Source organism: Lissotriton vulgaris, chromosome 10 (assembly GCF_964263255.1).
Source record: "Lissotriton vulgaris chromosome 10, aLisVul1.2, whole genome shotgun sequence".
Lineage (NCBI taxonomy): Eukaryota > Metazoa > Chordata > Amphibia > Caudata > Salamandridae > Lissotriton > Lissotriton vulgaris.
The window spans coordinates 535,312,703-535,332,811 of NC_141698.1; the positions used below are offsets into that span (position 1 = coordinate 535,312,703).

At 47.1% G+C, this 20,109-nt stretch overlaps 34 non-coding genes across 34 annotated transcripts; all 34 read right to left on the reverse strand.

Moving 5' to 3' along the window:
- Positions 1–5: 5 nt before the first annotated feature.
- Positions 6–117, reverse strand: TRNAL-CAA (transfer RNA leucine (anticodon CAA)). Its single transcript has 2 exons — positions 80–117; positions 6–51 (listed from the first exon to the last, which is right to left on the reverse strand). It is a non-coding gene; the product is annotated as a tRNA-Leu (tRNA).
- Positions 118–410: 293 nt separating this feature from the next.
- Positions 411–483, reverse strand: TRNAV-AAC (transfer RNA valine (anticodon AAC)). The gene has a single exon. It is a non-coding gene; the product is annotated as a tRNA-Val (tRNA).
- A 385-nt stretch (positions 484–868) lies between these two features.
- TRNAP-AGG (transfer RNA proline (anticodon AGG)) lies at positions 869–940 on the reverse strand. The gene has a single exon. It is a non-coding gene; the product is annotated as a tRNA-Pro (tRNA).
- Positions 941–1,795: 855 nt separating this feature from the next.
- TRNAP-UGG (transfer RNA proline (anticodon UGG)) lies at positions 1,796–1,867 on the reverse strand. Its single transcript has one exon. It is a non-coding gene; the product is annotated as a tRNA-Pro (tRNA).
- A 931-nt stretch (positions 1,868–2,798) lies between these two features.
- Positions 2,799–2,910, reverse strand: TRNAL-CAA (transfer RNA leucine (anticodon CAA)). Its single transcript has 2 exons — positions 2,873–2,910; positions 2,799–2,844 (listed from the first exon to the last, which is right to left on the reverse strand). It is a non-coding gene; the product is annotated as a tRNA-Leu (tRNA).
- Positions 2,911–3,203: 293 nt separating this feature from the next.
- On the reverse strand, positions 3,204–3,276 carry TRNAV-AAC (transfer RNA valine (anticodon AAC)). The gene has a single exon. It is a non-coding gene; the product is annotated as a tRNA-Val (tRNA).
- Positions 3,277–3,661: 385 nt separating this feature from the next.
- TRNAP-AGG (transfer RNA proline (anticodon AGG)) lies at positions 3,662–3,733 on the reverse strand. The gene has a single exon. It is a non-coding gene; the product is annotated as a tRNA-Pro (tRNA).
- Positions 3,734–4,139: 406 nt separating this feature from the next.
- On the reverse strand, positions 4,140–4,212 carry TRNAV-UAC (transfer RNA valine (anticodon UAC)). Its single transcript has one exon. It is a non-coding gene; the product is annotated as a tRNA-Val (tRNA).
- A 384-nt stretch (positions 4,213–4,596) lies between these two features.
- On the reverse strand, positions 4,597–4,668 carry TRNAP-UGG (transfer RNA proline (anticodon UGG)). The gene has a single exon. It is a non-coding gene; the product is annotated as a tRNA-Pro (tRNA).
- A 931-nt stretch (positions 4,669–5,599) lies between these two features.
- Positions 5,600–5,711, reverse strand: TRNAL-CAA (transfer RNA leucine (anticodon CAA)). Its single transcript has 2 exons — positions 5,674–5,711; positions 5,600–5,645 (listed from the first exon to the last, which is right to left on the reverse strand). It is a non-coding gene; the product is annotated as a tRNA-Leu (tRNA).
- A 292-nt stretch (positions 5,712–6,003) lies between these two features.
- TRNAV-AAC (transfer RNA valine (anticodon AAC)) lies at positions 6,004–6,076 on the reverse strand. The gene has a single exon. It is a non-coding gene; the product is annotated as a tRNA-Val (tRNA).
- Positions 6,077–6,461: 385 nt separating this feature from the next.
- On the reverse strand, positions 6,462–6,533 carry TRNAP-AGG (transfer RNA proline (anticodon AGG)). The gene has a single exon. It is a non-coding gene; the product is annotated as a tRNA-Pro (tRNA).
- A 406-nt stretch (positions 6,534–6,939) lies between these two features.
- On the reverse strand, positions 6,940–7,012 carry TRNAV-UAC (transfer RNA valine (anticodon UAC)). Its single transcript has one exon. It is a non-coding gene; the product is annotated as a tRNA-Val (tRNA).
- A 384-nt stretch (positions 7,013–7,396) lies between these two features.
- On the reverse strand, positions 7,397–7,468 carry TRNAP-UGG (transfer RNA proline (anticodon UGG)). The gene has a single exon. It is a non-coding gene; the product is annotated as a tRNA-Pro (tRNA).
- A 931-nt stretch (positions 7,469–8,399) lies between these two features.
- TRNAL-CAA (transfer RNA leucine (anticodon CAA)) lies at positions 8,400–8,511 on the reverse strand. The gene is made up of 2 exons: positions 8,474–8,511; positions 8,400–8,445 (listed from the first exon to the last, which is right to left on the reverse strand). It is a non-coding gene; the product is annotated as a tRNA-Leu (tRNA).
- Positions 8,512–8,804: 293 nt separating this feature from the next.
- TRNAV-AAC (transfer RNA valine (anticodon AAC)) lies at positions 8,805–8,877 on the reverse strand. The gene has a single exon. It is a non-coding gene; the product is annotated as a tRNA-Val (tRNA).
- A 385-nt stretch (positions 8,878–9,262) lies between these two features.
- On the reverse strand, positions 9,263–9,334 carry TRNAP-AGG (transfer RNA proline (anticodon AGG)). The gene has a single exon. It is a non-coding gene; the product is annotated as a tRNA-Pro (tRNA).
- An 855-nt stretch (positions 9,335–10,189) lies between these two features.
- On the reverse strand, positions 10,190–10,261 carry TRNAP-UGG (transfer RNA proline (anticodon UGG)). Its single transcript has one exon. It is a non-coding gene; the product is annotated as a tRNA-Pro (tRNA).
- Positions 10,262–11,192: 931 nt separating this feature from the next.
- On the reverse strand, positions 11,193–11,304 carry TRNAL-CAA (transfer RNA leucine (anticodon CAA)). The gene is made up of 2 exons: positions 11,267–11,304; positions 11,193–11,238 (listed from the first exon to the last, which is right to left on the reverse strand). It is a non-coding gene; the product is annotated as a tRNA-Leu (tRNA).
- Positions 11,305–11,596: 292 nt separating this feature from the next.
- On the reverse strand, positions 11,597–11,669 carry TRNAV-AAC (transfer RNA valine (anticodon AAC)). The gene has a single exon. It is a non-coding gene; the product is annotated as a tRNA-Val (tRNA).
- Positions 11,670–12,054: 385 nt separating this feature from the next.
- TRNAP-AGG (transfer RNA proline (anticodon AGG)) lies at positions 12,055–12,126 on the reverse strand. The gene has a single exon. It is a non-coding gene; the product is annotated as a tRNA-Pro (tRNA).
- Positions 12,127–12,532: 406 nt separating this feature from the next.
- Positions 12,533–12,605, reverse strand: TRNAV-UAC (transfer RNA valine (anticodon UAC)). Its single transcript has one exon. It is a non-coding gene; the product is annotated as a tRNA-Val (tRNA).
- A 384-nt stretch (positions 12,606–12,989) lies between these two features.
- On the reverse strand, positions 12,990–13,061 carry TRNAP-UGG (transfer RNA proline (anticodon UGG)). The gene has a single exon. It is a non-coding gene; the product is annotated as a tRNA-Pro (tRNA).
- A 931-nt stretch (positions 13,062–13,992) lies between these two features.
- On the reverse strand, positions 13,993–14,104 carry TRNAL-CAA (transfer RNA leucine (anticodon CAA)). Its single transcript has 2 exons — positions 14,067–14,104; positions 13,993–14,038 (listed from the first exon to the last, which is right to left on the reverse strand). It is a non-coding gene; the product is annotated as a tRNA-Leu (tRNA).
- Positions 14,105–14,397: 293 nt separating this feature from the next.
- TRNAV-AAC (transfer RNA valine (anticodon AAC)) lies at positions 14,398–14,470 on the reverse strand. The gene has a single exon. It is a non-coding gene; the product is annotated as a tRNA-Val (tRNA).
- Positions 14,471–14,855: 385 nt separating this feature from the next.
- On the reverse strand, positions 14,856–14,927 carry TRNAP-AGG (transfer RNA proline (anticodon AGG)). Its single transcript has one exon. It is a non-coding gene; the product is annotated as a tRNA-Pro (tRNA).
- An 855-nt stretch (positions 14,928–15,782) lies between these two features.
- Positions 15,783–15,854, reverse strand: TRNAP-UGG (transfer RNA proline (anticodon UGG)). The gene has a single exon. It is a non-coding gene; the product is annotated as a tRNA-Pro (tRNA).
- Positions 15,855–16,784: 930 nt separating this feature from the next.
- TRNAL-CAA (transfer RNA leucine (anticodon CAA)) lies at positions 16,785–16,896 on the reverse strand. Its single transcript has 2 exons — positions 16,859–16,896; positions 16,785–16,830 (listed from the first exon to the last, which is right to left on the reverse strand). It is a non-coding gene; the product is annotated as a tRNA-Leu (tRNA).
- A 292-nt stretch (positions 16,897–17,188) lies between these two features.
- On the reverse strand, positions 17,189–17,261 carry TRNAV-AAC (transfer RNA valine (anticodon AAC)). Its single transcript has one exon. It is a non-coding gene; the product is annotated as a tRNA-Val (tRNA).
- A 385-nt stretch (positions 17,262–17,646) lies between these two features.
- Positions 17,647–17,718, reverse strand: TRNAP-AGG (transfer RNA proline (anticodon AGG)). The gene has a single exon. It is a non-coding gene; the product is annotated as a tRNA-Pro (tRNA).
- Positions 17,719–18,124: 406 nt separating this feature from the next.
- On the reverse strand, positions 18,125–18,197 carry TRNAV-UAC (transfer RNA valine (anticodon UAC)). The gene has a single exon. It is a non-coding gene; the product is annotated as a tRNA-Val (tRNA).
- Positions 18,198–18,581: 384 nt separating this feature from the next.
- Positions 18,582–18,653, reverse strand: TRNAP-UGG (transfer RNA proline (anticodon UGG)). Its single transcript has one exon. It is a non-coding gene; the product is annotated as a tRNA-Pro (tRNA).
- Positions 18,654–19,584: 931 nt separating this feature from the next.
- TRNAL-CAA (transfer RNA leucine (anticodon CAA)) lies at positions 19,585–19,696 on the reverse strand. Its single transcript has 2 exons — positions 19,659–19,696; positions 19,585–19,630 (listed from the first exon to the last, which is right to left on the reverse strand). It is a non-coding gene; the product is annotated as a tRNA-Leu (tRNA).
- Positions 19,697–19,989: 293 nt separating this feature from the next.
- TRNAV-AAC (transfer RNA valine (anticodon AAC)) lies at positions 19,990–20,062 on the reverse strand. Its single transcript has one exon. It is a non-coding gene; the product is annotated as a tRNA-Val (tRNA).
- Between the last annotated feature and the right edge of the window lie 47 nt (positions 20,063–20,109).

A 20,109-nucleotide genomic window follows, 5' to 3' on the forward strand; every position in this document is an offset into this window, starting at 1 on the left:
GGACCTGTCAGAAGTGGGATTTGAACCCACGCCTCCATGAGGAGACCAGAAGGCTCAGCATCACTGACGATCAAGCTCTCTTGAGTCTGGCGCCTTAGACCACTCGGCCATCCTGACGGCTCAGGGTGTGCTTAGTTCTGACTCTTCTGTCTGCACCTGCCAACGTTTCCACTTACAACGTTCACAGCAATGTCACAGGTGTAAAGGCCCCAACAATACAACATAGCTTAAATAAAATAAAAATAGGCCCAAGAACAACCCCCAGATGATCGATGGAGATAACTTTGTTTCGTCTGCAAAGGTAAAGAAATTTTCTCACGGCTCACTGTGTCCAAAGACCACCTCTTCTTAAAATTGCATTGAGATAATAAGGTTTTAGAGTGTGCACAAAAAAAGCATCCAATGCACAGTGTTTCTGCCCGGTCTCGAACCGGGGACCTTTCGCGTGTTAGGCGAACGTGATGACCACTACACTACAGAAACTACCTTGGTGCTTTCTACTGTTAGAGGAAAGTTTCTCTCAAGTCTTCACCCTACTTCTATTCTGCTGTATCAGCAGCGGCTCAGAATGTGCAGAACAAGTGTGAAAACCTCAGAGATATCATCCAACATGCTTGCAATTAGACGTATTCAAAACTCACTTGTGCAGGCATCGACAGGCAAATATCTGATGCCTAAATGCCAGCGAGTACAGCTTGGGAAAGCATCACCTGGGACACACTGAGACTAAGCAGGTAGGCAGATAAAGCATGGTGATCCATTTTTCTTCTGAGGTTAGAAATATGTTGTGCAACAATGCACCCAGTATAACGAGAAATAGTCAGGCATAGTGCAATTTTAGTAGGGTTTGTATGTTTACCTCTAAAAAGGGCTCGTCCGGGATTTGAACCCGGGCCCTCTCGCACCCTAAGCGAGAATCATACCCCTAGACCAATGAGCCACGCAAGAGTCACCTCTGACACAGCTCCAGGGGTTAGTGGCAGCTAGCCAGTACATGCTGCTCTGTTCTGCAATATGATTGCTGTCTTTTTCATGACCGTCATCAAACAAGAAATTAAAAAGCCTCTGTCCTTCAGACAGTTTGTTTGCTTTAAGTGTCTGCTCGTGGTGAGGACAAGAGAAGCATTTCTGCTCTCATGCCTTGCTTTCATGAAGTAGGCCCACCCTACAGAGCAAAGTGCGAGCAAGCGAATGGCGCAAGCTATCGTCACTTCTCTTTTCGAGCTGTCACTGAGATCTCTGGAGCACACTACGTCAGGCTGGTGAGGAATAGACAGCCTCTATTATCTCAGCTTTCCTATAAAGTGAGCCAGTAAATGCAAACACTGTGAAAAACAGCAAGCTGCTGTTTCTGCCCGGTCTCGACCTTTCGCGTGTAAGGCGAACGTGATAACCACTACACTACAGAAACAGACACCACCTCAGGAATCTTGTTGGCATGTATTGGGTTGGAATGCACAGACTAAAGGCCAACGTCCTTGAAGCTCAAAGTTGGGCTCTCCTTACCCGGTCTCTCTTTCTTTGGAAGACAGGAATGAGGACCACTTTTTTTCCAAGAGGCGATTTGGAAACCATATCCTGAAATGACACTAGAAAAACACTTTGCATGTAATGTTCCTACACTGCTGGTCCAGCCCAGAAAAGCAGTTGCAACGAAGTCCTGCACTCCTTTATCATGTCAAAAGTGGAAAATAGCGTGCAGGGTAAGGAACCTTCTCGACATACACAGCGTCTTATAGCATTGAAAAGAAGAAAGGCTCCTATATGACAAGCAGCCTGAAAACTTCCACAGGATGGGCTCGTCCGGGATTTGAACCCAGGACCTCTCGCACCCAAAGCGAGAATCATACCCCTAGACCAACGAGCCTGAGTGGCCAAGATACATTTTGAACAATTACTGAAGCGTCTTTCAGAAAATAGCAGGGCTATTTGGCTCGTCTCCCTATAAGTGAGCCACACAAAGTCATGTTTTCTCTCAAGCTGTTGTTTTTTCACTCCAGCAAGGAAGGGGGCAGCCAATCTCCTATCGGCCAGTGAGCAGTAAAAAGGCACAGATGAGAACAGCAACCACTTTCTGGCACTTGTACTCCTCTGCAAGTCCTGGACCCTTGCTCCATAGACTTCCACACCAGAAGCAATGAAGGGCCCACCATTTCTTGCACCTGAGAAAGTGGTGTTTGATATTTGCATTCAAACGCGCTCGCTCAGCGCTCGCTCAGGCTCGATCAGGCGAGATTTATATGAGTGGCTCACAGGCCTGAAACATTCACCTGGGAGACCCAGAGTGGCTGACTTCCCAGTATGGCCATTGTTGGGCGAGTCTCCTCCTTTCCTCCGACTCAATCTAGAATTGGCTGCAAATCACAAGAGGGAGTGCAATGTCCGTGTGTAGTGCCTACTCCCAGCTACCTCTCTGTCTTCCTTATGTAAATTAGAATTTGCAAGGGGAGACCATTGGCAATCTGCTCCTCCCACATAACCAGGAAGCCCTGTTGAACATGTCTGCCTGTGTTGTTCCAGGAACACTGCCTTCTCTGCCCAAAAGGTGGCAGGAGAGCCTCACAACAAATGATGGGATCAAATGCTTATTTCGAAACCCAGCATGGCAGTTACTGTGATGGAGTGCAAATGTAATGGAAGGTGTGCCTGAGGTGTCCCTTTCAGAAATACATGGAATTGTGAATGAGGGCCCAGCCTGGTGGATTTCTCTTTATTTAGTACAGGTTCCTGCAAATATTGTGGTGTGTCTGGGGAATGCACTGCAAAAATTAGGAAGACTTAAGGGTGTAAAAGGGACCTGTCAGAAGTGGGATTTGAACCCACGCCTCCATGAGGAGACCAGAAGGCTCAGCATCACTGAAGATCAAGCTCTCTTGAGTCTGGCGCCTTAGACCACTCGGCCATCCTGACGGCTCAGGGTGTGCTTAGTTCTGACTCTTCTGTCTGCACCTGCCAACGTTTCCACTTACAACGTTCACAGCAATGTCACAGGTGTAAAGGCCCCAACAATACAACATAGCTTAAATAAAATAAAAATAGGCCCAAGAACAACCCCCAGATGATCGATGGAGATAACTTTGTTTCGTCTGCAAAGGTAAAGACATTTTCTCACGGCTCACTGTGTCCAAAGACCACCTCTTCTTAAACTTGCATTGAGATAATAAGGTTTTAGAGTGTGCACAAAAAAAGCATCCAATGCACAGTGTTTCTGCCCGGTCTCGAACCGGGGACCTTTCGCGTGTTAGGCGAACGTGATGACCACTACACTACAGAAACTACCTTGGTGCTTTCTACTGTTAGAGGAAAGTTTCTCTCAAGTCTTCACCCTACTTCTATTCTGCTGTATCAGCAGCGGCTCAGAATGTGCAGAACAAGTGTGAAAACCTCAGAGATATCATCCAACATGCTTGCAATTAGACGTATTCAAAACTCACTTGTGCAGGCATCGACAGGCAAATATCTGATGCCTAAATGCCAGCGAGTACAGCTTGGGAAAGCATCACCTGGGACACACTGAGACTAAGCAGGTAGGCAGATAAAGCATGGTGATCCATTTTTCTTCTGAGGTTAGAAATATGTTGTGCAACAATGCACCCAGTATAACGAGAAATAGTCAGGCATAGTGCAATTTTAGTAGGGTTTGTATGTTTACCTCTAAAAAGGGCTCGTCCGGGATTTGAACCCGGGCCCTCTCGCACCCTAAGCGAGAATCATACCCCTAGACCAATGAGCCACGCAAGAGTCACCTCTGACACAGCTCCAGGGGTTAGTGGCAGCTAGCCAGTACATGCTGCTCTGTTCTGCAATATGATTGCTGTCTTTTTCATGACCGTCATCAAACAAGAAATTAAAAAGCCTCTGTCCTTCAGACAGTTTGTTTGCTTTAAGTGTCTGCTCGTGGTGAGGACAAGAGAAGCATTTCTGCTCTCATGCCTTGCTTTCATGAAGTAGGCCCACCCTACAGAGCAAAGTGCGAGCAAGCGAATGGCGCAAGCTATCGTCACTTCTCTTTTCGAGCTGTCACTGAGATCTCTGGAGCACACTACGTCAGGCTGGTGAGGAATAGACAGCCTCTATTATCTCAGCTTTCCTATAAAGTGAGCCAGTAAATGCAAACACTGTGAAAAACAGCAAGCTGCTGTTTCTGCCCGGTCTCAAACCAGGGACCTTTCGCGTGTAAGGCGAACGTGATAACCACTACACTACAGAAACAGACACCACCTCAGGAATCTTGTTGGCATGTATTGGGTTGGAATGCACAGACTAAAGGCCAACGTCCTTGAAGCTCAAAGTTGGGCTCTCCTTACCCGGTCTCTCTTTCTTTGGAAGACAGGAATGAGGACCACTTTTTTTCCAAGAGGCGATTTGGAAACCATATCCTGAAATGACACTAGAAAAACACTTTGCATGTAATGTTCCTACACTGCTGGTCCAGCCCAGAAAAGCAGTTGCAACGAAGTCCTGCACTCCTTTATCATGTCAAAAGTGGAAAATAGCGTGCAGGGTAAGGAACCTTCTCGACATACACAGCGTCTTATAGCATTGAAAAGAAGAAAGGCTCCTATATGACAAGCAGCCTGAAAACTTCCACAGGATGGGCTCGTCCGGGATTTGAACCCAGGACCTCTCGCACCCAAAGCGAGAATCATACCCCTAGACCAACGAGCCTGAGTGGCCAAGATACATTTTGAACAATTACTGAAGCGTCTTTCAGAAAATAGCAGGGCTATTTGGCTCGTCTCCCTATAAGTGAGCCACACAAAGTCATGTTTTCTCTCAAGTTGTTGTTTTTTCACTCCAGCAAGGAAGGGGGCAGCCAATCTCCTATCGGCCAGTGAGCAGTAAAAAGGCACAGATGAGAACAGCAACCACTTTCTGGCACTTGTACTCCTCTGCAAGTCCTGGACCCTTGCTCCATAGACTTCCACACCAGAAGCAATGAAGGGCCCACCATTTCTTGCACCTGAGAAAGTGGTGTTTGATATTTGCATTCAAACGCGCTCGCTCAGCGCTCGATCAGGCTCGATCAGGCGAGATTTATATGAGTGGCTCACAGGCCTGAAACATTCACCTGGGAGACCCAGAGTGGCTGACTTCCCAGTATGGCCATTGTTGGGCGAGTCTCCTCCTTTCCTCCGACTCAATCTAGAATTGGCTGCAAATCACAAGAGGGAGTGCAATGTCCGTGTGTAGTGCCTACTCCCAGCTACCTCTCTGTCTTCCTTATGTAAATTAGAATTTGCAAGGGGGGACCATTGGCAATCTGCTCCTCCCACATAACCAGGAAGCCCTGTTGAACATGTCTGCCTGTGTTGTTCCAGGAACACTGCCTTCTCTGCCCAAAAGGTGGCAGGAGAGCCTCACAACAAATGATGGGATCAAATGCTTATTTCGAAACCCAGCATGGCAGTTACTGTGATGGAGTGCAAATGTAATGGAAGGTGTGCCTGAGGTGTCCCTTTCAGAAATACATGGAATTGTGATTGAGGGCCCAGCCTGGTGGATTTCTCTTTATTTACTACAGGTTCCTGCAAATATTGTGGTGTGTCTGGGGAATGCACTGCAAAAATTAGGAAGACTTAAGGGTGTAAAAGGGACCTGTCAGAAGTGGGATTTGAACCCACGCCTCCATGAGGAGACCAGAAGGCTCAGCATCACTGACGATCAAGCTCTCTTGAGTCTGGCGCCTTAGACCACTCGGCCATCCTGACGGCTCAGGGTGTGCTTAGTTCTGACTCTTCTGTCTGCACCTGCCAACGTTTCCACTTACAACGTTCACAGCAATGTCACAGGTGTAAAGGCCCCAACAATACAACATAGCTTAAATAAAATAAAAATAGGCCCAAGAACAACCCCCAGATGATCGATGGAGATAACTTTGTTTCGTCTGCAAAGGTAAAGAAATTTTCTCACGGCTCACTGTGTCCAAAGACCACCTCTTCTTAAAATTGCATTGAGATAATAAGGTTTTAGAGTGTGCACAAAAAAGCATCCAATGCACAGTGTTTCTGCCCGGTCTCGAACCGGGGACCTTTCGCGTGTTAGGCGAACGTGATGACCACTACACTACAGAAACTACCTTGGTGCTTTCTACTGTTAGAGGAAAGTTTCTCTCAAGCCTTCACCCTACTTCTATTCTGCTGTATCAGCAGCGGCTCAGAATGTGCAGAACAAGTGTGAAAACCTCAGAGATATCATCCAACATGCTTGCAATTAGACGTATTCAAAACTCACTTGTGCAGGCATCGACAGGCAAATATCTGATGCCTAAATGCCAGCGAGTACAGCTTGGGAAAGCATCACCTGGGACACACTGAGACTAAGCAGGTAGGCAGATAAAGCATGGTGATCCATTTTTCTTCTGAGGTTAGAAATATGTTGTGCAACAATGCACCCAGTATAACGAGAAATAGTCAGGCATAGTGCAATTTTAGTAGGGTTTGTATGTTTACCTCTAAAAAGGGCTCGTCCGGGATTTGAACCCGGGCCCTCTCGCACCCTAAGCGAGAATCATACCCCTAGACCAATGAGCCACGCAAGAGTCACCTCTGACACAGCTCCAGGGGTTAGTGGCAGCTAGCCAGTACATGCTGCTCTGTTCTGCAATATGATTGCTGTCTTTTTCATGACCGTCATCAAACAAGAAATTAAAAAGCCTCTGTCCTTCAGACAGTTTGTTTGCTTTAAGTGTCTGCTCGTGGTGAGGACAAGAGAAGCATTTCTGCTCTCATGCCTTGCTTTCATGAAGTAGGCCCACCCTACAGAGCAAAGTGCGAGCAAGCGAATGGCGCAAGCTATCGTCACTTCTCTTTTCGAGCTGTCACTGAGATCTCTGGAGCACACTACGTCAGGCTGGTGAGGAATAGACAGCCTCTATTATCTCAGCTTTCCTATAAAGTGAGCCAGTAAATGCAAACACTGTGAAAAACAGCAAGCTGCTGTTTCTGCCCGGTCTCAAACCAGGGACCTTTCGCGTGTAAGGCGAACGTGATAACCACTACACTACAGAAACAGACACCACCTCAGGAATCTTGTTGGCATGTATTGGGTTGGAATGCACAGACTAAAGGCCAACGTCCTTGAAGCTCAAAGTTGGGCTCTCCTTACCCGGTCTCTCTTTCTTTGGAAGACAGGAATGAGGACCACTTTTTTTCCAAGAGGCGATTTGGAAACCATATCCTGAAATGACACTAGAAAAACACTTTGCATGTAATGTTCCTACACTGCTGGTCCAGCCCAGAAAAGCAGTTGCAACGAAGTCCTGCACTCCTTTATCATGTCAAAAGTGGAAAATAGCGTGCAGGGTAAGGAACCTTCTCGACATACACAGCGTCTTATAGCATTGAAAAGAAGAAAGGCTCCTATATGACAAGCAGCCTGAAAACTTCCACAGGATGGGCTCGTCCGGGATTTGAACCCAGGACCTCTCGCACCCAAAGCGAGAATCATACCCCTAGACCAACGAGCCTGAGTGGCCAAGATACATTTTGAACAATTACTGAAGCGTCTTTCAGAAAATAGCAGGGCTATTTGGCTCGTCTCCCTATAAGTGAGCCACACAAAGTCATGTTTTCTCTCAAGTTGTTGTTTTTTCACTCCAGCAAGGAAGGGGGCAGCCAATCTCCTATCGGCCAGTGAGCAGTAAAAAGGCACAGATGAGAACAGCAACCACTTTCTGGCACTTGTACTCCTCTGCAAGTCCTGGACCCTTGCTCCAAAGACTTCCACACCAGAAGCAATGAAGGGCCCACCATTTCTTGCACCTGAGAAAGTGGTGTTTGATATTTGCATTCAAACGCGCTCGCTCAGCGCTCGATCAGGCTCGATCAGGCGAGATGTATATGAGTGGCTCACAGGCCTGAAACATTCACCTGGGAGACCCAGAGTGGCTGACTTCCCAGTATGGCCATTGTTGGGCGAGTCTCCTCCTTTCCTCCGACTCAATCTAGAATTGGCTGCAAATCACAAGAGGGAGTGCAATGTCCGTGTGTAGTGCCTACTCCCAGCTACCTCTCTGTCTTCCTTATGTAAATTAGAATTTGCATGGGGGGACCATTGGCAATCTGCTCCTCCCACATAACCAGGAAGCCCTGTTGAACATGTCTGCCTGTGTTGTTCCAGAAACACTGCCTTCTCTGCCCAAAAGGTGGCAGGAGAGCCTCACAACAAATGATGGGATCAAATGCTTATTTCGAAACCCAGCATGGCAGTTACTGTGATGGAGTGCAAATGTAATGGAAGGTGTGCCTGAGGTGTCCCTTTCAGAAATACATGGAATTGTGAATGAGGGCCCAGCCTGGTGGATTTCTCTTTATTTACTACAGGTTCCTGCAAATATTGTGGTGTGTCTGGGGAATGCACTGCAAAAATTAGGAAGACTTAAGGGTGTAAAAGGGACCTGTCAGAAGTGGGATTTGAACCCACGCCTCCATGAGGAGACCAGAAGGCTCAGCATCACTGACGATCAAGCTCTCTTGAGTCTGGCGCCTTAGACCACTCGGCCATCCTGACGGCTCAGGGTGTGCTTAGTTCTGACTCTTCTGTCTGCACCTGCCAACGTTTCCACTTACAACGTTCACAGCAATGTCACAGGTGTAAAGGCCCCAACAATACAACATAGCTTAAATAAAATAAAAATAGGCCCAAGAACAACCCCCAGATGATCGATGGAGATAACTTTGTTTCGTCTGCAAAGGTAAAGAAATTTTCTCACGGCTCACTGTGTCCAAAGACCACCTCTTCTTAAAATTGCATTGAGATAATAAGGTTTTAGAGTGTGCACAAAAAAAGCATCCAATGCACAGTGTTTCTGCCCGGTCTCGAACCGGGGACCTTTCGCGTGTTAGGCAAACGTGATGACCACTACACTATCGAAACTACCTTGGTGCTTTCTACTGTTAGAGGAAAGTTTCTCTCAAGCCTTCACCCTACTTCTATTCTGCTGTATCAGCAGCGGCTCAGAATGTGCAGAACAAGTGTGAAAACCTCAGAGATATCATCCAACATGCTTGCAATTAGACGTATTCAAAACTCACTTGTGCAGGCATCGACAGGCAAATATCTGATGCCTAAATGCCAGCGAGTACAGCTTGGGAAAGCATCACCTGGGACACACTGAGACTAAGCAGGTAGGCAGATAAAGCATGGTGATCCATTTTTCTTCTGAGGTTAGAAATATGTTGTGCAACAATGCACCCAGTATAACGAGAAATAGTCAGGCATAGTGCAATTTTAGTAGGGTTTGTATGTTTACCTCTAAAAAGGGCTCGTCCGGGATTTGAACCCGGGCCCTCTCGCACCCTAAGCGAGAATCATACCCCTAGACCAATGAGCCACGCAAGAGTCACCTCTGACACAGCTCCAGGGGTTAGTGGCAGCTAGCCAGTACATGCTGCTCTGTTCTGCAATATGATTGCTGTCTTTTTCATGACCGTCATCAAACAAGAAATTAAAAAGCCTCTGTCCTTCAGACAGTTTGTTTGCTTTAAGTGTCTGCTCGTGGTGAGGACAAGAGAAGCATTTCTGCTCTCATGCCTTGCTTTCATGAAGTAGGCCCACCCTACAGAGCAAAGTGCGAGCAAGCGAATGGCGCAAGCTATCGTCACTTCTCTTTTCGAGCTGTCACTGAGATCTCTGGAGCACACTACGTCAGGCTGGTGAGGAATAGACAGCCTCTATTATCTCAGCTTTCCTATAAAGTGAGCCAGTAAATGCAAACACTGTGAAAAACAGCAAGCTGCTGTTTCTGCCCGGTCTCGACCTTTCGCGTGTAAGGCGAACGTGATAACCACTACACTACAGAAACAGACACCACCTCAGGAATCTTGTTGGCATGTATTGGGTTGGAATGCACAGACTAAAGGCCAACGTCCTTGAAGCTCAAAGTTGGGCTCTCCTTACCCGGTCTCTCTTTCTTTGGAAGACAGGAATGAGGACCACTTTTTTTCCAAGAGGCGATTTGGAAACCATATCCTGAAATGACACTAGAAAAACACTTTGCATGTAATGTTCCTACACTGCTGGTCCAGCCCAGAAAAGCAGTTGCAACGAAGTCCTGCACTCCTTTATCATGTCAAAAGTGGAAAATAGCGTGCAGGGTAAGGAACCTTCTCGACATACACAGCGTCTTATAGCATTGAAAAGAAGAAAGGCTCCTATATGACAAGCAGCCTGAAAACTTCCACAGGATGGGCTCGTCCGGGATTTGAACCCAGGACCTCTCGCACCCAAAGCGAGAATCATACCCCTAGACCAACGAGCCTGAGTGGCCAAGATACATTTTGAACAATTACTGAAGCGTCTTTCAGAAAATAGCAGGGCTATTTGGCTCGTCTCCCTATAAGTGAGCCACACAAAGTCATGTTTTCTCTCAAGTTGTTGTTTTTTCACTCCAGCAAGGAAGGGGGCAGCCAATCTCCTATCGGCCAGTGAGCAGTAAAAAGGCACAGATGAGAACAGCAACCACTTTCTGGCACTTGTACTCCTCTGCAAGTCCTGGACCCTTGCTCCATAGACTTCCACACCAGAAGCAATGAAGGGCCCACCATTTCTTGCACCTGAGAAAGTGGTGTTTGATATTTGCATTCAAACGCGCTCGCTCAGCGCTCGATCAGGCTCGATCAGGCGAGATTTATATGAGTGGCTCACAGGCCTGAAACATTCACCTGGGAGACCCAGAGTGGCTGACTTCCCAGTATGGCCATTGTTGGGCGAGTCTCCTCCTTTCCTCCGACTCAATCTAGAATTGGCTGCAAATCACAAGAGGGAGTGCAATGTCCGTGTGTAGTGCCTACTCCCAGCTACCTCTCTGTCTTCCTTATGTAAATTAGAATTTGCAAGGGGGGACCATTGGCAATCTGCTCCTCCCACATAACCAGGAAGCCCTGTTGAACATGTCTGCCTGTGTTGTTCCAGGAACACTGCCTTCTCTGCCCAAAAGGTGGCAGGAGAGCCTCACAACAAATGATGGGATCAAATGCTTATTTCGAAACCCAGCATGGCAGTTACTGTGATGGAGTGCAAATGTAATGGAAGGTGTGCCTGAGGTGTCCCTTTCAGAAATACATGGAATTGTGATTGAGGGCCCAGCCTGGTGGATTTCTCTTTATTTACTACAGGTTCCTGCAAATATTGTGGTGTGTCTGGGGAATGCACTGCAAAAATTAGGAAGACTTAAGGGTGTAAAAGGGACCTGTCAGAAGTGGGATTTGAACCCACGCCTCCATGAGGAGACCAGAAGGCTCAGCATCACTGACGATCAAGCTCTCTTGAGTCTGGCGCCTTAGACCACTCGGCCATCCTGACGGCTCAGGGTGTGCTTAGTTCTGACTCTTCTGTCTGCACCTGCCAACGTTTCCACTTACAACGTTCACAGCAATGTCACAGGTGTAAAGGCCCCAACAATACAACATAGCTTAAATAAAATAAAAATAGGCCCAAGAACAACCCCCAGATGATCGATGGAGATAACTTTGTTTCGTCTGCAAAGGTAAAGAAATTTTCTCACGGCTCACTGTGTCCAAAGACCACCTCTTCTTAAAATTGCATTGAGATAATAAGGTTTTAGAGTGTGCACAAAAAAGCATCCAATGCACAGTGTTTCTGCCCGGTCTCGAACCGGGGACCTTTCGCGTGTTAGGCGAACGTGATGACCACTACACTACAGAAACTACCTTGGTGCTTTCTACTGTTAGAGGAAAGTTTCTCTCAAGCCTTCACCCTACTTCTATTCTGCTGTATCAGCAGCGGCTCAGAATGTGCAGAACAAGTGTGAAAACCTCAGAGATATCATCCAACATGCTTGCAATTAGACGTATTCAAAACTCACTTGTGCAGGCATCGACAGGCAAATATCTGATGCCTAAATGCCAGCGAGTACAGCTTGGGAAAGCATCACCTGGGACACACTGAGACTAAGCAGGTAGGCAGATAAAGCATGGTGATCCATTTTTCTTCTGAGGTTAGAAATATGTTGTGCAACAATGCACCCAGTATAACGAGAAATAGTCAGGCATAGTGCAATTTTAGTAGGGTTTGTATGTTTACCTCTAAAAAGGGCTCGTCCGGGATTTGAACCCGGGCCCTCTCGCACCCTAAGCGAGAATCATACCCCTAGACCAATGAGCCACGCAAGAGTCACCTCTGACACAGCTCCAGGGGTTAGTGGCAGCTAGCCAGTACATGCTGCTCTGTTCTGCAATATGATTGCTGTCTTTTTCATGACCGTCATCAAACAAGAAATTAAAAAGCCTCTGTCCTTCAGACAGTTTGTTTGCTTTAAGTGTCTGCTCGTGGTGAGGACAAGAGAAGCATTTCTGCTCTCATGCCTTGCTTTCATGAAGTAGGCCCACCCTACAGAGCAAAGTGCGAGCAAGCGAATGGCGCAAGCTATCGTCACTTCTCTTTTCGAGCTGTCACTGAGATCTCTGGAGCACACTACGTCAGGCTGGTGAGGAATAGACAGCCTCTATTATCTCAGCTTTCCTATAAAGTGAGCCAGTAAATGCAAACACTGTGAAAAACAGCAAGCTGCTGTTTCTGCCCGGTCTCAAACCAGGGACCTTTCGCGTGTAAGGCGAACGTGATAACCACTACACTACAGAAACAGACACCACCTCAGGAATCTTGTTGGCATGTATTGGGTTGGAATGCACAGACTAAAGGCCAACGTCCTTGAAGCTCAAAGTTGGGCTCTCCTTACCCGGTCTCTCTTTCTTTGGAAGACAGGAATGAGGACCACTTTTTTTCCAAGAGGCGATTTGGAAACCATATCCTGAAATGACACTAGAAAAACACTTTGCATGTAATGTTCCTACACTGCTGGTCCAGCCCAGAAAAGCAGTTGCAACGAAGTCCTGCACTCCTTTATCATGTCAAAAGTGGAAAATAGCGTGCAGGGTAAGGAACCTTCTCGACATACACAGCGTCTTATAGCATTGAAAAGAAGAAAGGCTCCTATATGACAAGCAGCCTGAAAACTTCCACAGGATGGGCTCGTCCGGGATTTGAACCCAGGACCTCTCGCACCCAAAGCGAGAATCATACCCCTAGACCAACGAGCCTGAGTGGCCAAGATACATTTTGAACAATTACTGAAGCGTCTTTCAGAAAATAGCAGGGCTATTTGGCTCGTCTCCCTATAAGTGAGCCACACAAAGTCATGTTTTCTCTCAAGTTGTTGTTTTTTCACTCCAGCAAGGAAGGGGGCAGCCAATCTCCTATCGGCCAGTGAGCAGTAAAAAGGCACAGATGAGAACAGCAACCACTTTCTGGCACTTGTACTCCTCTGCAAGTCCTGGACCCTTGCTCCAAAGACTTCCACACCAGAAGCAATGAAGGGCCCACCATTTCTTGCACCTGAGAAAGTGGTGTTTGATATTTGCATTCAAACGCGCTCGCTCAGCGCTCGATCAGGCTCGATCAGGCGAGATGTATATGAGTGGCTCACAGGCCTGAAACATTCACCTGGGAGACCCAGAGTGGCTGACTTCCCAGTATGGCCATTGTTGGGCGAGTCTCCTCCTTTCCTCCGACTCAATCTAGAATTGGCTGCAAATCACAAGAGGGAGTGCAATGTCCGTGTGTAGTGCCTACTCCCAGCTACCTCTCTGTCTTCCTTATGTAAATTAGAATTTGCATGGGGGGACCATTGGCAATCTGCTCCTCCCACATAACCAGGAAGCCCTGTTGAACATGTCTGCCTGTGTTGTTCCAGAAACACTGCCTTCTCTGCCCAAAAGGTGGCAGGAGAGCCTCACAACAAATGATGGGATCAAATGCTTATTTCGAAACCCAGCATGGCAGTTACTGTGATGGAGTGCAAATGTAATGGAAGGTGTGCCTGAGGTGTCCCTTTCAGAAATACATGGAATTGTGAATGAGGGCCCAGCCTGGTGGATTTCTCTTTATTTACTACAGGTTCCTGCAAATATTGTGGTGTGTCTGGGGAATGCACTGCAAAAATTAGGAAGACTTAAGGGTGTAAAAGGGACCTGTCAGAAGTGGGATTTGAACCCACGCCTCCATGAGGAGACCAGAAGGCTCAGCATCACTGACGATCAAGCTCTCTTGAGTCTGGCGCCTTAGACCACTCGGCCATCCTGACGGCTCAGGGTGTGCTTAGTTCTGACTCTTCTGTCTGCACCTGCCAACGTTTCCACTTACAACGTTCACAGCAATGTCACAGGTGTAAAGGCCCCAACAATACAACATAGCTTAAATAAAATAAAAATAGGCCCAAGAACAACCCCCAGATGATCGATGGAGATAACTTTGTTTCGTCTGCAAAGGTAAAGAAATTTTCTCACGGCTCACTGTGTCCAAAGACCACCTCTTCTTAAAATTGCATTGAGATAATAAGGTTTTAGAGTGTGCACAAAAAAAGCATCCAATGCACAGTGTTTCTGCCCGGTCTCGAACCGGGGACCTTTCGCGTGTTAGGCGAACGTGATGACCACTACACTACAGAAACTACCTTGGTGCTTTCTACTGTTAGAGGAAAGTTTCTCTCAAGCCTTCACCCTACTTCTATTCTGCTGTATCAGCAGCGGCTCAGAATGTGCAGAACAAGTGTGAAAACCTCAGAGATATCATCCAACATGCTTGCAATTAGACGTATTCAAAACTCACTTGTGCAGGCATCGACAGGCAAATATCTGATGCCTAAATGCCAGCGAGTACAGCTTGGGAAAGCATCACCTGGGACACACTGAGACTAAGCAGGTAGGCAGATAAAGCATGGTGATCCATTTTTCTTCTGAGGTTAGAAATATGTTGTGCAACAATGCACCCAGTATAACGAGAAATAGTCAGGCATAGTGCAATTTTAGTAGGGTTTGTATGTTTACCTCTAAAAAGGGCTCGTCCGGGATTTGAACCCGGGCCCTCTCGCACCCTAAGCGAGAATCATACCCCTAGACCAATGAGCCACGCAAGAGTCACCTCTGACACAGCTCCAGGGGTTAGTGGCAGCTAGCCAGTACATGCTGCTCTGTTCTGCAATATGATTGCTGTCTTTTTCATGACCGTCATCAAACAAGAAATTAAAAAGCCTCTGTCCTTCAGACAGTTTGTTTGCTTTAAGTGTCTGCTCGTGGTGAGGACAAGAGAAGCATTTCTGCTCTCATGCCTTGCTTTCATGAAGTAGGCCCACCCTACAGAGCAAAGTGCGAGCAAGCGAATGGCGCAAGCTATCGTCACTTCTCTTTTCGAGCTGTCACTGAGATCTCTGGAGCACACTACGTCAGGCTGGTGAGGAATAGACAGCCTCTATTATCTCAGCTTTCCTATAAAGTGAGCCAGTAAATGCAAACACTGTGAAAAACAGCAAGCTGCTGTTTCTGCCCGGTCTCGACCTTTCGCGTGTAAGGCGAACGTGATAACCACTACACTACAGAAACAGACACCACCTCAGGAATCTTGTTGGCATGTATTGGGTTGGAATGCACAGACTAAAGGCCAACGTCCTTGAAGCTCAAAGTTGGGCTCTCCTTACCCGGTCTCTCTTTCTTTGGAAGACAGGAATGAGGACCACTTTTTTTCCAAGAGGCGATTTGGAAACCATATCCTGAAATGACACTAGAAAAAAACTTTGCATGTAATGTTCCTACACTGCTGGTCCAGCCCAGAAAAGCAGTTGCAACGAAGTCCTGCACTCCTTTATCATGTCAAAAGTGGAAAATAGCGTGCAGGGTAAGGAACTTTCTCGACATACACAGCGTCTTATAGCATTGAAAAGAAGAAAGGCTCCTATATGACAAGCAGCCTGAAAACTTCCACAGGATGGGCTCGTCCGGGATTTGAACCCAGGACCTCTCGCACCCAAAGCGAGAATCATACCCCTAGACCAACGAGCCTGAGTGGCCAAGATACATTTTGAACAATTACTGAAGCGTCTTTCAGAAAATAGCAGGGCTATTTGGCTCGTCTCCCTATAAGTGAGCCACACAAAGTCATGTTTTCTCTCAAGTTGTTGTTTTTTCACTCCAGCAAGGAAGGGGGCAGCCAATCTCCTATCGGCCAGTGAGCAGTAAAAAGGCACAGATGAGAACAGCAACCACTTTCTGGCACTTGTACTCCTCTGCAAGTCCTGGACCCTTGCTCCATAGACTTCCACACCAGAAGCAATGAAGGGCCCACCATTTCTTGCACCTGAGAAAGTGGTGTTTGATATTTGCATTCAAACGCGCTCGCTCAGCGCTCGATCAGGCTCGATCAGGCGAGATTTATATGAGTGGCTACAGGCCTGAAACATTCACCTGGGAGACCCAGAGTGGCTGACTTCCCAGTATGGCCATTGTTGGGTGAGTCTCCTCCTTTCCTCCGACTCAATCTAGAATTGGCTGCAAATCACAAGAGGGAGTGCAATGTCCATGTGTAGTGCCTACTCCCAGCTACCTCTCTGTCTTCCTTATGTAAATTAGAATTTGCAAGGGGGGACCATTGGCAATCTGCTCCTCCCACATAACCAGGAAGCCCTGTTGAACATGTCTGCCTGTGTTGTTCCAGGAACACTGCCTTCTCTGCCCAAAAGGTGGCAGGAGAGCCTCACAACAAATGATGGGATCAAATGCTTATTTCGAAACCCAGCATGGCAGTTACTGTGATGGAGTGCAAATGTAATGGAAGGTGTGCCTGAGGTGTCCCTTTCAGAAATACATGGAATTGTGATTGAGGGCCCAGCCTGGTGGATTTCTCTTTATTTACTACAGGTTCCTGCAAATATTGTGGTGTGTCTGGGGAATGCACTGCAAAAATTAGGAAGACTTAAGGGTGTAAAAGGGACCTGTCAGAAGTGGGATTTGAACCCACGCCTCCATGAGGAGACCAGAAGGCTCAGCATCACTGACGATCAAGCTCTCTTGAGTCTGGCGCCTTAGACCACTCGGCCATCCTGACGGCTCAGGGTGTGCTTAGTTCTGACTCTTCTGTCTGCACCTGCCAACGTTTCCACTTACAACGTTCACAGCAATGTCACAGGTGTAAAGGCCCCAACAATACAACATAGCTTAAATAAAATAAAAATAGGCCCAAGAACAACCCCCAGATGATCGATGGAGATAACTTTGTTTCGTCTGCAAAGGTAAAGAAATTTTCTCACGGCTCACTGTGTCCAAAGACCACCTCTTCTTAAAATTGCATTGAGATAATAAGGTTTTAGAGTGTGCACAAAAAAGCATCCAATGCACAGTGTTTCTGCCCGGTCTCGAACCGGGGACCTTTCGCGTGTTAGGCGAACGTGATGACCACTACACTACAGAAACTACCTTGGTGCTTTCTACTGTTAGAGGAAAGTTTCTCTCAAGCCTTCACCCTACTTCTATTCTGCTGTATCAGCAGCGGCTCAGAATGTGCAGAACAAGTGTGAAAACCTCAGAGATATCATCCAACATGCTTGCAATTAGACGTATTCAAAACTCACTTGTGCAGGCATCGACAGGCAAATATCTGATGCCTAAATGCCAGCGAGTACAGCTTGGGAAAGCATCACCTGGGACACACTGAGACTAAGCAGGTAGGCAGATAAAGCATGGTGATCCATTTTTCTTCTGAGGTTAGAAATATGTTGTGCAACAATGCACCCAGTATAACGAGAAATAGTCAGGCATAGTGCAATTTTAGTAGGGTTTGTATGTTTACCTCTAAAAAGGGCTCGTCCGGGATTTGAACCCGGGCCCTCTCGCACCCTAAGCGAGAATCATACCCCTAGACCAATGAGCCACGCAAGAGTCACCTCTGACACAGCTCCAGGGGTTAGTGGCAGCTAGCCAGTACATGCTGCTCTGTTCTGCAATATGATTGCTGTCTTTTTCATGACCGTCATCAAACAAGAAATTAAAAAGCCTCTGTCCTTCAGACAGTTTGTTTGCTTTAAGTGTCTGCTCGTGGTGAGGACAAGAGAAGCATTTCTGCTCTCATGCCTTGCTTTCATGAAGTAGGCCCACCCTACAGAGCAAAGTGCGAGCAAGCGAATGGCGCAAGCTATCGTCACTTCTCTTTTCGAGCTGTCACTGAGATCTCTGGAGCACACTACGTCAGGCTGGTGAGGAATAGACAGCCTCTATTATCTCAGCTTTCCTATAAAGTGAGCCAGTAAATGCAAACACTGTGAAAAACAGCAAGCTGCTGTTTCTGCCCGGTCTCAAACCAGGGACCTTTCGCGTGTAAGGCGAACGTGATAACCACTACACTACAGAAACAGACACCACCTCAGGAATCTTGTTGGCATGTATTGGGTTGGAATGCACAGACTAAAGGCCAACGTCCTTGAAGCTCAAAGTTGGGCTCTCCTTACCCGGTCTCTCTTTCTTTGGAAGACAGGAATGAGGACCACTTTTTTTCCAAGAGGCGATTTGGAAACCATATCCTGAAATGACACTAGAAAAACACTTTGCATGTAATGTTCCTACACTGCTGGTCCAGCCCAGAAAAGCAGTTGCAACGAAGTCCTGCACTCCTTTATCATGTCAAAAGTGGAAAATAGCGTGCAGGGTAAGGAACCTTCTCGACATACACAGCGTCTTATAGCATTGAAAAGAAGAAAGGCTCCTATATGACAAGCAGCCTGAAAACTTCCACAGGATGGGCTCGTCCGGGATTTGAACCCAGGACCTCTCGCACCCAAAGCGAGAATCATACCCCTAGACCAACGAGCCTGAGTGGCCAAGATACATTTTGAACAATTACTGAAGCGTCTTTCAGAAAATAGCAGGGCTATTTGGCTCGTCTCCCTATAAGTGAGCCACACAAAGTCATGTTTTCTCTCAAGTTGTTGTTTTTTCACTCCAGCAAGGAAGGGGGCAGCCAATCTCCTATCGGCCAGTGAGCAGTAAAAAGGCACAGATGAGAACAGCAACCACTTTCTGGCACTTGTACTCCTCTGCAAGTCCTGGACCCTTGCTCCAAAGACTTCCACACCAGAAGCAATGAAGGGCCCACCATTTCTTGCACCTGAGAAAGTGGTGTTTGATATTTGCATTCAAACGCGCTCGCTCAGCGCTCGATCAGGCTCGATCAGGCGAGATGTATATGAGTGGCTCACAGGCCTGAAACATTCACCTGGGAGACCCAGAGTGGCTGACTTCCCAGTATGGCCATTGTTGGGCGAGTCTCCTCCTTTCCTCCGACTCAATCTAGAATTGGCTGCAAATCACAAGAGGGAGTGCAATGTCCGTGTGTAGTGCCTACTCCCAGCTACCTCTCTGTCTTCCTTATGTAAATTAGAATTTGCATGGGGGGACCATTGGCAATCTGCTCCTCCCACATAACCAGGAAGCCCTGTTGAACATGTCTGCCTGTGTTGTTCCAGAAACACTGCCTTCTCTGCCCAAAAGGTGGCAGGAGAGCCTCACAACAAATGATGGGATCAAATGCTTATTTCGAAACCCAGCATGGCAGTTACTGTGATGGAGTGCAAATGTAATGGAAGGTGTGCCTGAGGTGTCCCTTTCAGAAATACATGGAATTGTGAATGAGGGCCCAGCCTGGTGGATTTCTCTTTATTTACTACAGGTTCCTGCAAATATTGTGGTGTGTCTGGGGAATGCACTGCAAAAATTAGGAAGACTTAAGGGTGTAAAAGGGACCTGTCAGAAGTGGGATTTGAACCCACGCCTCCATGAGGAGACCAGAAGGCTCAGCATCACTGACGATCAAGCTCTCTTGAGTCTGGCGCCTTAGACCACTCGGCCATCCTGACGGCTCAGGGTGTGCTTAGTTCTGACTCTTCTGTCTGCACCTGCCAACGTTTCCACTTACAACGTTCACAGCAATGTCACAGGTGTAAAGGCCCCAACAATACAACATAGCTTAAATAAAATAAAAATAGGCCCAAGAACAACCCCCAGATGATCGATGGAGATAACTTTGTTTCGTCTGCAAAGGTAAAGAAATTTTCTCACGGCTCACTGTGTCCAAAGACCACCTCTTCTTAAAATTGCATTGAGATAATAAGGTTTTAGAGTGTGCACAAAAAAAGCATCCAATGCACAGTGTTTCTGCCCGGTCTCGAACCGGGGACCTTTCGCGTGTTAGGCGAACGTGATGACCACTACACTACAGAAACTACCTTGGTGCTTTCTACTGTTAGAGGAAAGTTTCTCTCAAGCCTTC